Source organism: Nicotiana tabacum, chromosome 17 (genome assembly GCF_000715075.1).
Source record: "Nicotiana tabacum cultivar K326 chromosome 17, ASM71507v2, whole genome shotgun sequence".
Lineage (NCBI taxonomy): Eukaryota > Viridiplantae > Streptophyta > Magnoliopsida > Solanales > Solanaceae > Nicotiana > Nicotiana tabacum.
In genome coordinates this window covers 46,343,229-46,357,896 of record NC_134096.1, presented here as the reverse complement: position 1 = coordinate 46,357,896, position 14,668 = coordinate 46,343,229, and positions in this window count along the sequence as shown.

The following is a 14,668-nucleotide window of genomic DNA, read 5'->3' as shown; positions in this document are numbered from 1 at the left end:
AATCAAGTCGCACGACAAGGAATCGAGAAATGGAAGTTCTCCTAACAACCCAGTAGCCGCTCGAAGATAAGTACAAACGTCTCCCTACTGATTCGCAATACTCTACCATACTTGCTCATGACTCATGAGAGTGAAAGTTCATTCTTTTCATAAAAACTATAGATGTTATTATTTTAAATATTCGAATTTGGCCGAAATATAAACCCAAAATCATAACAGAATACAATCACGAGAAAAATTCTAAATCCCCAAAACCCGGTGTCACAACTGCATGAGTATTTACTAGGGAGTACAAAACTAATACAAAATATGTCTGAAATATAAAATAGACGAGATAAAATAAATGAATAAGATGGGGACTGTGTGTGCTGCGGATCGAAACATGGAATGCAACTCACCATAAATCCCCTAAATAGTTGTGCCTATGCGCCAAGATGACCACCAAATGAACCTGACTCAGTACCTGCACAACTAGTGTAGAAGTGTAGCATGAGTAATTGAATTAACGCATACCCAATAAGTATCTAGCCTAACCCCGAAGAAGTAATGACGAGGGGTGAACATCGACACTTACTAGTGGTCGAATAAATCAAGTATAACGAAAGTAAACAGATATGAGGCATAGTATGTAAACATAATAAAATAGATATAAGTCCATAATACGATCCTCAACAGAAGAATAAACATGAAGTCCTCGATAACTAGATACTCCTTCGAATATGATACATAATGGTCAACACGAGATAAATTATCACATCTCAAGTCAGGAAACTCACGGATAAACTGACTTCTTATCCAATTTTACACACGATTCTGCCGAGGCGAGCGGCACGATCCCAAAAGAGTAATGGCAAGAGTTCATGTTGTGGAGGATGGTCTGATCCCATAATAGTATCGCTGAGGTGTTCAGCCCAATCCCATAATCGTTTACACTGCCGATGGTCGACCGGTACGAACCATAGATGCATCTCATAATACCATTGAGGCGAACAACTCAATCCCATAATGATACTGCTGAGGCATTCAGCCCGATCCCATAGGAATAGTGAAGACTTTGACGGGTCACTGGCCTCAATCACGAATATATGTGTGAGTTATGAAATTTAAGAGACTTCTAGACAATTTCGTACAACACGGGATAAACCTGTAAAAGAGAAGTGAAAGCTCCATGACTAACCAAGTAGCTCGTCAAGTATTTAAGGTAGTAAGGTTCGACACTCTATACAAGTCCAGTATACGCACGGACACTCATTACTGGGACCTAATAAGTAATTCTAGTATATGCACGGACACTCATTACCTCTGCATCGCACCAACAACATGCAGCACAATAACAAATACAACACATATGGAGTACATTTCCCCTCACAAGGTTAGACATGAGACTTACCACACTCTGAAATTCGATAATTGGCTCCAACACCTCTCTAGCACCTCAAACCAATGCCAAACGATCTGAAACTAGTCAAAGAATGTGCAAACCAAATAACATATACTCAATGACTCATAATTAAATCAACTAGAAACAATGCCCAACTCTACACAAAAAGTCTAACAAAGCCAACCCCCAAGCTGACGACCCATACTTCAAAAATTCTCAAAGATAAATATTACCCATAGCACCACGAACTCAAATATAAAATTTATTTCCAATTTCGTGGTCAAACTCCAAAAATATCACTTCTAGGGTTTCTTCCAAAATACCACATTTTCTACCAATTTTCTTAAAATTCATATATAATCCGTGTATTTAACTTACAATGAGTATGATTCACTTACCTTTTGATATATGACAAAAATGGTCTTCACGAATCAGCCCAAATCGCTCTACATGTGCTCCAAGAACATAAAAGTGAAGAAATGAACTCAAAATCCTGAAATTAGATATTTAATACACCTACAAAACCTCCTTCTTCAAGATTGCAGTCATTAGCCAAGCAAGCACGGATAAAAAAAATTCTAGCATCATTTTATTCATCACGATCGCGGCTAAGAAGCCCCGCGAACGCGATGTACAATATTTGTTTTTCTCTTTACAGACGCTCTTCGGTATAATGGCCATACCTTTTTGTATTAAATTCTAAATGATAAATGATTTAATTTTTTAAAAACTAGATTCAAAGAGATACAACTTTTATTTTTGGATCATCTTCAAATTTCTTATAGATTTCAAGATATAAGCTCCCAAAGTCAAACCACTGACAGCAGAAATTCCTTGTACGCGATCGCGACCAGAACTTCCACGAGCACGATTCACAAGGCCTAGAATGCATTTTGCTCTTCGTGATCGTGGCCCAGACCTCCGCGATTACGATTCACACCCCTAACATCAGTTAACAGCAGTTCAAAAGGCCTAAAAGTGGTCTGAAACTATCCCAAAACTCATCCGAGATCCGAGGAACCCCGTTCAATCATTCTAACAAGTTTATATACCCTATGTAAACTTGTCCAAAAACTCAAAACGCCATGAATAACATCAAAACCATGAATCGACGATCAAAATCTTCTATTAACTTTCAAATGTTAAAAGTTCTTCGAACGCGTCCAAACCACACTTAGACACTCTGGATTACGATCATACTTCACACACAAGTTCTAATCAACTAAATGAACATATCCGAGGTCCTGGAACACCGTCCGGAGTCCGATAACATCAAAGTCCACTCTAAGTCAAACTTCGCTAATTAAAATCCTACTAAAATACAAACTTTCGATAAAAGAGCCAAATTGCTCCCGAACCATCCGATGCTCAACCCGAACATTCGCCCAAGTAAGAAATCATTTTACGAACATATAGGAACCTTCAAATTTCGATTTTGAGGTCGTTTACTCAAAAGTCATACTTCGGTCAACTCTTCCAACTTAAGGCTTTCGAATTGAGAATTATTCTTCCAAATCAACTCCAAACTTCTGGATAATCAAAATCAACTACACGCACAAGTTATAATACATAAAGAAAAGCTACTTAAGGTCTCAAACCGCCAAACGATATGCTAGATCTCAAAACGGACGATCGAGTTATTATATTTGATAGGAATAAAGGTCACTATTTTTACTGACCATGCATCTTTAAAATGCCTCTTAGCAAAAAAATGTGCTTGACCTAGATTGTTAAGGTGAATTTTACTTCTACAAGAATTTGACCTTGAGATAAAGGACAAAAAAGGAATAGAGAATCAGGTAGTTGACCATTTATAGAATACCCTCCCCTTGAGTTCAGTGAGATAAAAGAAGAATTGCCTGATGAACACATTTTTCAGTTGACTCTGTTGTGACTCGACCACCCTGGTTCGCAGATATGGCTAATTACTTGGTTGGAAGATGGATACCCAAGATCTCTCTTACCAGCAGAGAAAAAAGCTTATTTCTGATGCTAAGTACTAATTGTGGAATGAACCTTACTTGTTCAAAGTATGTGCAAATAATATCATTAGGAGGTGTGTACCTGAAGAAGAGATGACCAAAATTTGGTATCACTGCCATGGTGGAGCAATTGGAGGTTATTATGCTGCAAACCGTATGGCATTTAAAGTTTTGGAAGCTGAATGTTTTTGGCCAACACTCTTTAAAGATGCCCGAACCTATGTTGCACAATGTGATAGGTGTCATAAAACAGGTAATATCACTAAGAGAGATGAGATTCCATTACAATCAATACAAGTGTGTGAAATATTTGATGTTTGGGAAATAGATTTCATGGGTCCTTTTTTTTCTTCTCACTCTTTTGAATATATCTTTGTGGTTGTAAATTATGTGTCAAGATGGGTTGAAGCCATCCCCACAAGGAAGAATGATGCCAATATAGTGTGTATTTTTCTTAGAACAAATATTTTTACCAGATTTGGCACACCGCGAGTGATCATTAGTGACTAAGGTACTCACTTCATGAATAGACAATTTTTTGTTTTCCTATCAACATATGGTGTGACTCACAAAACTGGAACACCATATCATGCTCAAACACAGGGGCAAGTTGAAGTTTCTAACCGCGAGTTAAAAAGAATTCTTAAAAGGACGGTTGGAATCTCAAGAAAAGACTTATCTTTAAAATTAGATGATGCATTATGGGAATACCGAACGGTGTTCAAAACGCCAATTGGAACATCCCTATATAAATTAATCTTTGGAAAGTCTTGCCATTGCCATTTGAATGAGAACACAAAGCTTTTTGGGCACTGAAAGCATTAAACTTTGAATTAACCTCTGCTAGTAAAAAGAGATTTTTTCAGGTTGATGAATTGGAAGAACTGAGGTTGGAAGCTTATGAAAATGCCAGAATTGTCAAAGAAAAAAAAATATTGCATGACAATTTGATCAGACAAGAAAGTTTTAAAATTGGAGATCGTATACTTCTTTACAATAGTCGACTCATGCTATTTCCAAGAAAAATAAAATTCCAATGGACATGTCCTTACAATGTTACAAGTGTTACTCTTTATGGAGCAATTGAAATTCAACAGAACAGTGAAAGAGACAAATTTAAGTTAAATGGTCAGAGACTCAAATTGTACTTTGGAAGACATTTTGAGCAACATCCATCGGTCACCCTAGTAGACTGATGAATTTCACACTCAATAAGTCAAGATGACGACGTTAAACTCAGAACTATGGTACCTATACGTAGCCATTGAGGGAGAAGCAATAGAGCCTCATAAGTCCAACATAGATTTGAGTAATTAAATACTTAACTGATTGATCTGGTTAATATCCAGGTTATTGTACAATCCAAACAATTCATGAAGTCCTCTACAAAAACAGAGTCACCCACACAAGAGCAACACCATGGTGATCGGTATGAATAAGTAACCGGTTGGTTAACCATTTAATGATGCAATTCAAATGGCAGCACAAGTAAATTTTTGGTTTATATTTAAAACTGGACCCTATGACTATTAAGGTGTTAAATTAATCCAGTCTATTACACATAAAACATGTGTGGTCATAGTTTCTTTCAAGATTTTTTCTGTGATTGTAAATGTGAAAGCCAAAAACATATATATTTTTACTTATAGAATAATTTTCTCTCTTTCTATGTACAAATATATATACTAATCAAGTTTTAATCTTTATATAATATATGTGAGTTAATTTATATATATATATATATATATATATATAAAATCTCGTTCTTTGTTCTTGTTGCCTTCGTATGAATAGTGCAGTGATATGTTTCCATGTTCTAAATAAATCATTTATAGTAATCCCTTTGGAAAAGGAGTACTCCGGATTTTTTTTTTATTTTTTTTATAATATATGGTATATAAATCAAGTATATATTATATAATAAATATTTTTGTCCTTACAAGGAAAATATGCATATCAGTTAGGTGTATATAAGGTACTGCTGTTATTTATGTGTAGAATTAAGTATAATGATTATAAAAGAAATGACACCCAAGGAAAGACCATCAATCACTTCTATAGTCACAACAATAGAAATAAACCCTAGAGCTGCTAGTACTGCTTCAAATACAACTCTATGTAGTTGTAACCACAGCAAAGTTTGGAGAAGAAATTGGTTATTATAAAACATTAAGAGGAGACCATCTGTTTTAAACATCAGAGAATGTTGGGTTTCACTGAAATTAAACCATTTCTGATGACAATTCTCTTCCTCTCTTAAAATCTCCTATTCTTCTGTACCACGGTAACTTCACCATCTGCTCCTGGTGACAAATGGTTTCGAAATAGAAAAACCCCAATCGATGAGAAGGGAATGAATTTCGACCCCAAAGATGGCATTGAATATGCCTTCATTCACGAAATCATCGAGCACCACCAGTGGAAGGATTTTGCAAAGCAACCAGGGAACATTTATGGATTTGGTGATTGTTGTAAATTCACCAATGTATTTGGTGACTGTTGTAAAATTCACCAACTAAGGAAATTGGATTTAGACAAAAGCACCAATGTATCCATTGTAAGAGGGGTGAATGTGGACTACTCACCTGAAAAGATCAACAAGGTGTATGACCTCCCTGATGTCAATGATGAGGTAACCCGAGCATTTTTCAAATCTCCAAATTTGGATTTAATGGAAGTGTAACGATCCGGCCCGTCGTTTTGAGAGTTGTAGCTCCGTTCCTCCATTTACAATTCATTCCCTGCTTAATTGTTGTTATGTGACTTGCCGAGATAGTTGGTTCGGGTCCGGAGAAGTTTCATAATGAATTGAGACACTTAGTCTCAAAGTTAGAAGCTTAAGTTGAAAATATTGACCGGGTGTTAACTTGTGTCTAAATGGCTCCGGAATGGAGTTTCTATGATTATGTTAGTTCAGTTGGGTGATTTTGGACTTAGGAGCATGTCCGGATTGTGATTTTGAGGTCCGTAGTTGAATTAGGCTTGAAATGGCGAAAGTTGGAAATTTAGAAGTTTGACCGAGAGCGGACTTTGTGGTTACCGGGCTCGGATTGGGGTTCCGAGAGTTGGAGTAGGTCCGTTGTGTCATTTGTGACTTATGTGCAAGATTTGGGGTCAAACGGACGTGATTTAATAGGTTTCGGCATCGGATGTAGAAGTTAGAAGTTCAAAAATTCATTAGGCGAGAATCGATGCGCGATTCATGGTTTTAGCGTTGTTTGATTTGATTTAAAGGCTCGACTAAGTTTGTACCGTGTTTTAGGACTTGGTGGTATATTTGGTTGATGTCCCGGAGGCCTTGGGTGAAGTTCGGATGATTATCGGATCAAGTTTGGAGTGAAAAGCGGTGTTGTACCTTGATTCTTCTGGTGTAGTAGCACCTGCGGAGCTTTGGTCGCAAGTGCGAGTTGGGAAGCGCAGATGCGGCCAGGGGTGAGGAAGGTTGTGGTCGCAGATGCGAAGGATTGTCCGCACCTACATGGTCGCAGATGAGGAGAGGTTAAGCGCAGAAGCGAAGGGTCAGTGCAGGAGCGGGAAGATTGTCGCACCTGCGTTTGCGCAGAAGCGCAGTATTTTCCGTAGGTGTGAAGGCTTGGTTCTAGTGGTTCACCGCAAAAGCGGAAGGATTGTTGCTTCTGTGAAACGGCAGATGCGGTTATGTTGTCGCAGGTGCGGAAAGCCTGGGTAGAGTATTAAAATCGAGGGTTCCGTGATTTTCTTCATTTTGAACATTCCAAGCTCGGGATTAGGCGATTTTTTAGAGAGATTTAGATGGGATTCTTGAGGTAAGTCATTTGTGATTAAATGTATTCAATAATTATGTTTCCCCATTTAATTTCTCACGTAGATTGTGTGGTTTTGAGGTGTAATTTTGGAAGTTGAGGTTAGGGATTTGGAGAGTTTAAATTGGTGATTTGGGTATCGAATTTGTGTCGAATTTTGATAAATTTGGTATGTTAGACTCGTGATTGGATGGGCTTTCGAATTTTGTGACTTTTGTTGGATTCCGAGACATGGGCCCGGCGCCGGATTTTGATGTGACTTTTGACTTTTGATTAAGAATTTATTATTTTTATATGGAATTGATCGCTATAGCTTGAGTTGAATGTATCAAACTTTTTGTGGCTAGATTTGAGGCATTCAGAGGCCATTTCACGAGGCAGAGGCGTATTGGAGTAGGGATTTGCACTGTTTGAGGTAACTAAGACTTCTAAACTTGGTTCTGAGGGTACGAAATCCCAAATTATGTGTTATGTGATTGTTGTTGAGGTGACTCACTTGCTAGGTGACGGGCGTGTGGGCGTGCACCGTAAGAATTGTGACTTGGGCGATTCCATGGAACTACATAGCTGATTTATCTTGTCGTTATTCGTATTTTCATCATATGTTAAAGAAATTGAGCTGCCAGTCATGTTAGAAATCATGCTTAGGCTATGTGTTGGTACTGTAGAGACCCGCAAAGGTCGTGTTATATGTTGAGTTATTTGCAAAATTGTCATTTTGTACTCAGTCATAGCTTTTACTGCATATTCTATCTCAGTCTTTGTTGTCCTATTATCATGATTCTTGAGAGCCAGACAGTGGAGAGATTGATGACTGAGTGAGGCCGAGGGCCTGATTGTGAGGATATTTATGAGAGCGGGTTGCACGCCGCAAAATGTTATTTTGATTCATGCCATGATTGGCTTATAATAGCGCTTGGGCTAGAAATGCACCCTCCGGAGTCTGCACATCCACAGTGAGCGCAGATACCTGCTGAGTGCGAGTGCCGAGCGACTGGGATGATTGAGTGATTGTGAGGAATGGGTGACTGTGAGGTTGGAGTGAATGGGAGGACTGAGTGACTGTTACTCTGAGAGTTTGCACCTGATTTCATTATTGTTGTACTTCAGCTGGCATATATAATTGTCATGTAGTTACTAAGATGTACGATATCTTGTTTCAATTGAACTTGACTTGATTTAACTATTTTGGCCTTAACTGTCGAACTTGAGAGCGTGCCTACTTTTCTGTATTGTATTTCTCTAATTGAACTGCACCCGTGAAGCTCGTTACTACTTTCAGTCCAATAGTTAGTCTTGTTACTTACTGAGTTGGTTGTACTCACGCTACACCATGCACTACATGTGCAGATCCAGGTGTTTTCGGACATGGTGGGTGCTGATTATCTTAGCAGCTTATTCATTCAAAGATTTCGAGGTAGCTGTCCGACGTCCGCAGACCTTGACTCTCCCTCCCTATCTTTCAGCTTTATGTATTTAGTTTCAACTTTTCATAGACATTATTTTCATACTTGTGTTGTATAGACGCTCATGTACTCAGTGAAACCCTGATTTTGGGAATTTTTTAGTTGAGTCTTGACCTTTTATTCGGTTTATGAAAGCTTTAATTATTCAAACATGTTTTAGTTCATCTTTTATTTAAAAGTATTGGAATTTATTGAGTTGTCGGCTTGCCTAGTACCACGTTAGGCGCCAATACGACAGACTCCATTTTGGGTCGTGACGGGAAGAAATACTTTATCCATTTGGAGCAACTTAGGGCTTTGACAAAAGTAGCATTCTTGGTATTAATTTCTGCTACAAGTCAAGAGCAATTCTTAATTTTGTTAGTAATCGATTGGTCCCCAATACCAATAGTACTAACATCTTCATGAACAGATTTTCTAATGTTTTTGTCATTTGGTCTAAGATGGATCTTAATGTGGGTAATATGATTAATGAGAATATCAGGGAGTGTCGTTTTAACTCAAAATAGAAGAAGTGGTTTCCATCCACAATAACTAAGTTGATCTTGTATGATAGTGTCCAACCTTCACTGACCATGAACCCGGCAATTTCAAAGAATGAAATCAACAAAGCTGTTTGGGTAAGAATGGAGGATACATATGGTCCAAGGAAAATAGAGGGAGAAGAAGAGTCGAGGTATGGGAATAGAAGAAAACAAGCATCAGTGCTTCCAAGGTACATTATGGAATTCTTCAATACAAGATTTGACATTCTTAGAGCTGAAATCCAAATGTTAATGCATAAGTTGGAGAAAATAGAACATATAAAAATACAGGAAATGCCTTATAATACTACCACGATTTGGGCGCTCGTGAACTTAGTATAAATAATGAGCGAGTGGGGAAAACTGCTTTCAACCCGAGGTTTTTGCTACTTATTGAGTACATGGTGTCGGTTGTACTCATACTACATTTTTGCACCTTGCGTTCACATGTTGGATGTTGATGATCATGGTAGTTGCCCGCGAACTGAATCTGGATTAACTGGGAGATTTTGAGGTAGCACTATTTTCCGTTCGTAGGCCTTGAAGTCCTTTTTCTCTTAGTTTATGTTATTGTTGTTCTATCTTTTAGAAAGTATTGTATTTTGAGATCAGGCTCTGTATTTAAATTCTATAGCGCTCATGTACTCGGTGACACTAGATCGTGGGATGGTTTTATTTATATTGTGACTATTGACTTCAGTTAATTATCATTATTTTGTTGTTGAGACTATTTAATACTACTATTTAAGTTGTTTCTACTTATGGCTTACCTAGCGGGCGGTGTTAGGCGATGTCACATATATTTCACTTATATTTGGGTCGTTACACCTATATTTGGAGTTTGGGTCATTACACCTACCAAAAACTATCATTCAAACCTAGCATAGGCCTTAGCCATTTTAAGTTCTAATACACATTACTCCCCAAATTTTTCTTGCCAATAATATGGATGATTTCCTGGGCTGGTAAAAATCAACAATTTTAATGCAATTGAAACAGTATTTTGAAGTTCTTAGTCAACTACTACTCCATGTGATAGAAATGTTATATTAATCTATATTAATAATATAGGATCTCTTAATCATAGGTAATTAAATGGTAACCAACGCCTCGCAGACAAACCCCTCCGCCTCACATCTGATCTAACCCTCTGTGTTCCTCTTCAAAACCTCGTTTTCTCTCTCTAAAATTATGGAAATTATCATTGATAGCCATTAAAACGTTTCGAAGCATTAAATTTGAAATTCGGGTTTTATGAAATTATGATTTGTTTGGGTTAGCTATTCATGTAAACGATTGAGTATATCCTTTGGAGTTTATATCTCAATTTTGAGGGAGATTGGTTAAGATTAGAGTTGGTTAATTTTAGACAGAATTTCATATTGAACATCGAAGAGAAAGAAGAACACACGATATACAAAATGCATACAAAAAACATAAATAACATTATACAAAATACATGCAATGACATAATTGTATGAAAGATGTATGTGAATTGCATGAAAGTTATATGACGTTGTATGAAGTATGATAAGCAAATCGTAACTGACTCCACATTCGAATATATATCAAATTTATGTAAATGTTGGTAATAAAAGTTGTACGATGTTGTATGAAAATTATATAAAATTTGTATGAAAATTGTATGAGGCATGATAACAAAATTTAACTGGTAATGAACATATGTTGCATCTGCTTTTATGTTGTATCAGAAATTTTTGCTTCTACTCTATTAGATTTACTTTGTTGCTTTTGAGTTTATTTACGTTATTTGAAAGCTATATCAGATTTTCTTTCTATGCTCACATCAAATAAGTTGTTGTTTCTGAATATATTTGTGCTCAAGTTTAAAGCTTTTGAGATGAACTTCAATGACCGTTAATGACAGATTATGTGGGTGTAACGATCCAAAGTTCCAACCTATCATGATGATACCTAACACACTTGCTAGGCAGGCCGACAAACACATAACAACTAAACAATTGAATGGAGCATACTTAATAACTCAACAGCAGAAAAATCTCATACATACACGATAAAAATAACTTAAACTTTACTAAAACCATCCCAAAATCTGGTGTCAATCGAGTACATGAGCTACTAAGTATCAACATAATCTGAAACTCTAGTACAATTGTTTGAGAAATAAAACTGCACTGAATAAAATGAAAAGAAGGAGAGTCGAGGTCTGCGGGCGTCATAACAGCTACCTCAAAGTCTCTGAGCAGGTACTGGCACAAAATCTAGCAATCACTGTGTCCAAATGTACTCAGATCTACACACGAAGTGCAGAGTGTAGTATGAGTACAATCAACCCAATATACTCAATAAATAACATAACTAACCTTGAGCTGAAAGCAGTGACGATCTCAGAAGAATACAGTCAGAACCAATATAATGACAACATGGGTATCAAAATAAGAATAACATTAGCAACTCAGAGAAACTTCTATATTCAGCTCGATCACAGCATAAAAATTTAGATATGCTTTTAAGTTCACAAATAAAGGCCAACACTGGTAAGAACATGTCAAGTATAGCTAGCACGAGGAATGGTACATCTCTATGCCTACATGTCAAATATGCATGTCAAAAGTACGATATCACAGTGATATTTCCAGATACTCACACTCTCAGAGTACTCAATATATCTATATCAAATTCCCACTCATAACACACAATCACTCAACATTGTACGGGTGCCTGGCATTTATGCCCCTCACCAAAAGCACGTGTATGTATATCATGGTGCATGCGCTCACTGCTGGTATGTCAGACTCCGTAGGGGAGGATCATGCCCAAGTGCTAATATATAGCCTATAAGACCTATTGCGGGATACAACCCTATCTATAATAATAAATAAGCCAATAAGGCATGTTGTGGCGTACAAACCGATCCACAATAACACTATCAACTCGGCTATCAAGCCCAACTCAGTCAACAATCTCTCAAGTCTTAAGGGATCACAATCTCATACTACTCATCCTAATCAATAAGAACATGTAATGTAACAATAAATGATAACGGAGACTGAGATATGATATGCAAGTAAAGGATCATGACTGACCACACAATTGTAGTTAAAGCAGATAACTCAAAACAACAAAAATAAACTCACTAGGCCTCAACGGAATAAACACATAGCCTAAACATGTTTTCTAACATGAATTACATTTCAATTACTCAAATAAGTAAAGATTTCACGGATAGAACAGGACTTGATGACAACACATTCCAAAGGAAACAATTGAATCATGATTTACCACGGTGCACGCCCACAAGCCCGTCATCTAGCATTTGCGTCACTCCAACACAACCACATAATATGTATTCGAGGGATTCATACCCTCAGTACCAAGTTTAGAAGTGTTGCTTGCCTCAAAGTGCACAATTCAATACTCCATAAAACCATTGCCTCGCAAATCGGCCTCCGAACGACTCGAATCAAGTCACAAACAACTTAATATAATCAATACAAGCTATATGAATCGATACCATACGATAAAGATAAGTTCTTTAACTAAATTCAAAAAGTCAACCTAAAAGGTCAATCCCGGGCGCACACCTCGGAACCCGACAAAATTCATAAATTCCAAACACCCATTCAAAGAATCCAACTATACCAAAATCATCCAATCCCGACCACAAATCGAACCTCGAATCCCCACATCTTACTCTCCAATACATAAACCACAAATCCCCAAACTTTTACCTCAAACCCACATAATCTAAGTGTAAAATTTCAATGGGTATTCAATATTAATGGACATAAATGATAAAAAGTTGCTTACCTCTTGAATTATGGTGAAATCCCTCTCCAATTTTCCCCTAGACGAGCTCCACAACTCCAAAAATGAAGAAAAAAATCTCAAACCCTCGATTATAACAATTTGCGCATCAATTTTCGCTTCCACAGGCTCACCAGCCGCACCTGCGGCTCCGCTTTTGCAGACCAAAACGCGCTTCTGTAGAATTTCATTAAATTTCTGACCAGCCGCTTCTCCACAACCTCTTCACCGTTCCAAGGCCTTCTTCTGCGAGAACAGCCTCCCAGGCCAACATCCATTTCTATGACTAGTTGCCCACACCTGCGTAACTGCCCAATTCAACTTATAACCACTTCTACGACCCTGTGGCTGCTTTTACGGCTCCGCACCTGCGGCCAATTCCTCGCAGGTGTCGTTGCACCAGAACTAAACATAAAAGAAATTCCATAAGTCCAAAATTCAATCTGATTTCAATCTGAATCATAATCGAGGTCCCCGGGACCTCATCTAAAAATACCAACAACAACAACAAACCCAGATTGATCCCATAAACATACCAACACATCCTAAAATGTCATAAAAACTTAGTCGCGGCCTCAAATCACATCAAACAATATCAAAAATACGAATCGCACCCCAATTAAAGCCTATTGAAATTAATGGATTTCAAACTTCTAAAATCGATGTCGAAACCTATCAAATCAATTCCGATTTACCTCAAATTTTGCACACAGGTCAAATATGACACAACGGACCTACTCCAACTCCCGAAACCAAAATATCATCCCGGTCTCAACAAAGTCAACTCTCGGTCAAACTTCTCAACCTTTCAAACCTTTAATTTTCCAACTTTCGTCAATTCAAGCCAAAATGACCTACGGACTTCCAAACCAATATCCGGACATACTCTTAAGTGAAAAACCACCACACGAAGCTATCGGAACACTCAAAACTACATTCCGAAGCCATTAACACATAAGCCAATATCTGGTAACTTCTTTCAACTTAGGCTTCCAACCTTGGGACTAAGTGTCCCAATTCATTCCAACACATCTCTGGAACCAAACCAGCCACCTCGGCAAGTCTCATAACCACAAATGAATGTAGAATAAGTAATACATGAGGGAACGAGCCTACAATACTCAAAATAACCGGCCAGGTCATTACATTCTCCACCTCTTAAACAAATGTTCATCCTTGAACGGGTCTAGAATCATACATGGAGTCTCAAATATGTGTGGATAGCTGCTCCGCATCTCCCGCTCGGTCTCTCAAGTAGCCTCTTTGACTGGATGGCCTCTCCACTGAACTTTCACTGACGCTATATTCTTTGATCTCAACTTTCGATCCTGCCAATCCAAAATGGCCACCAACTCCATATTATAAGTCAAATCCCCATCTAACTGAACTGTGCTAAAATCTAAAACATATGACGGATCACCATAATACTTTCGGAGTATGGATACATGAAACACTATGTGAATACCTGATACACTAAGTGGCAATGCAAGCTTGTAAGCCACTTCTCCAATCCTCTCAAGCACTTCAAAAGAGCCAATATACCGAGGGCTCAACTTGCCCTTCTTCCCGAACCTTATCACACCCTTCATGGGTGATACTCTGAGAAATACCTTCTCTCCCACCATATATACAAATCATGAACCTTTCCATCGGTGTAACTCTTTTGTCTAGACTGCACATCAACTTGACATTTTCCAAGGCATCCTAAACCAGATCGATACCCAACATCCTAGCCTCCCCGGCT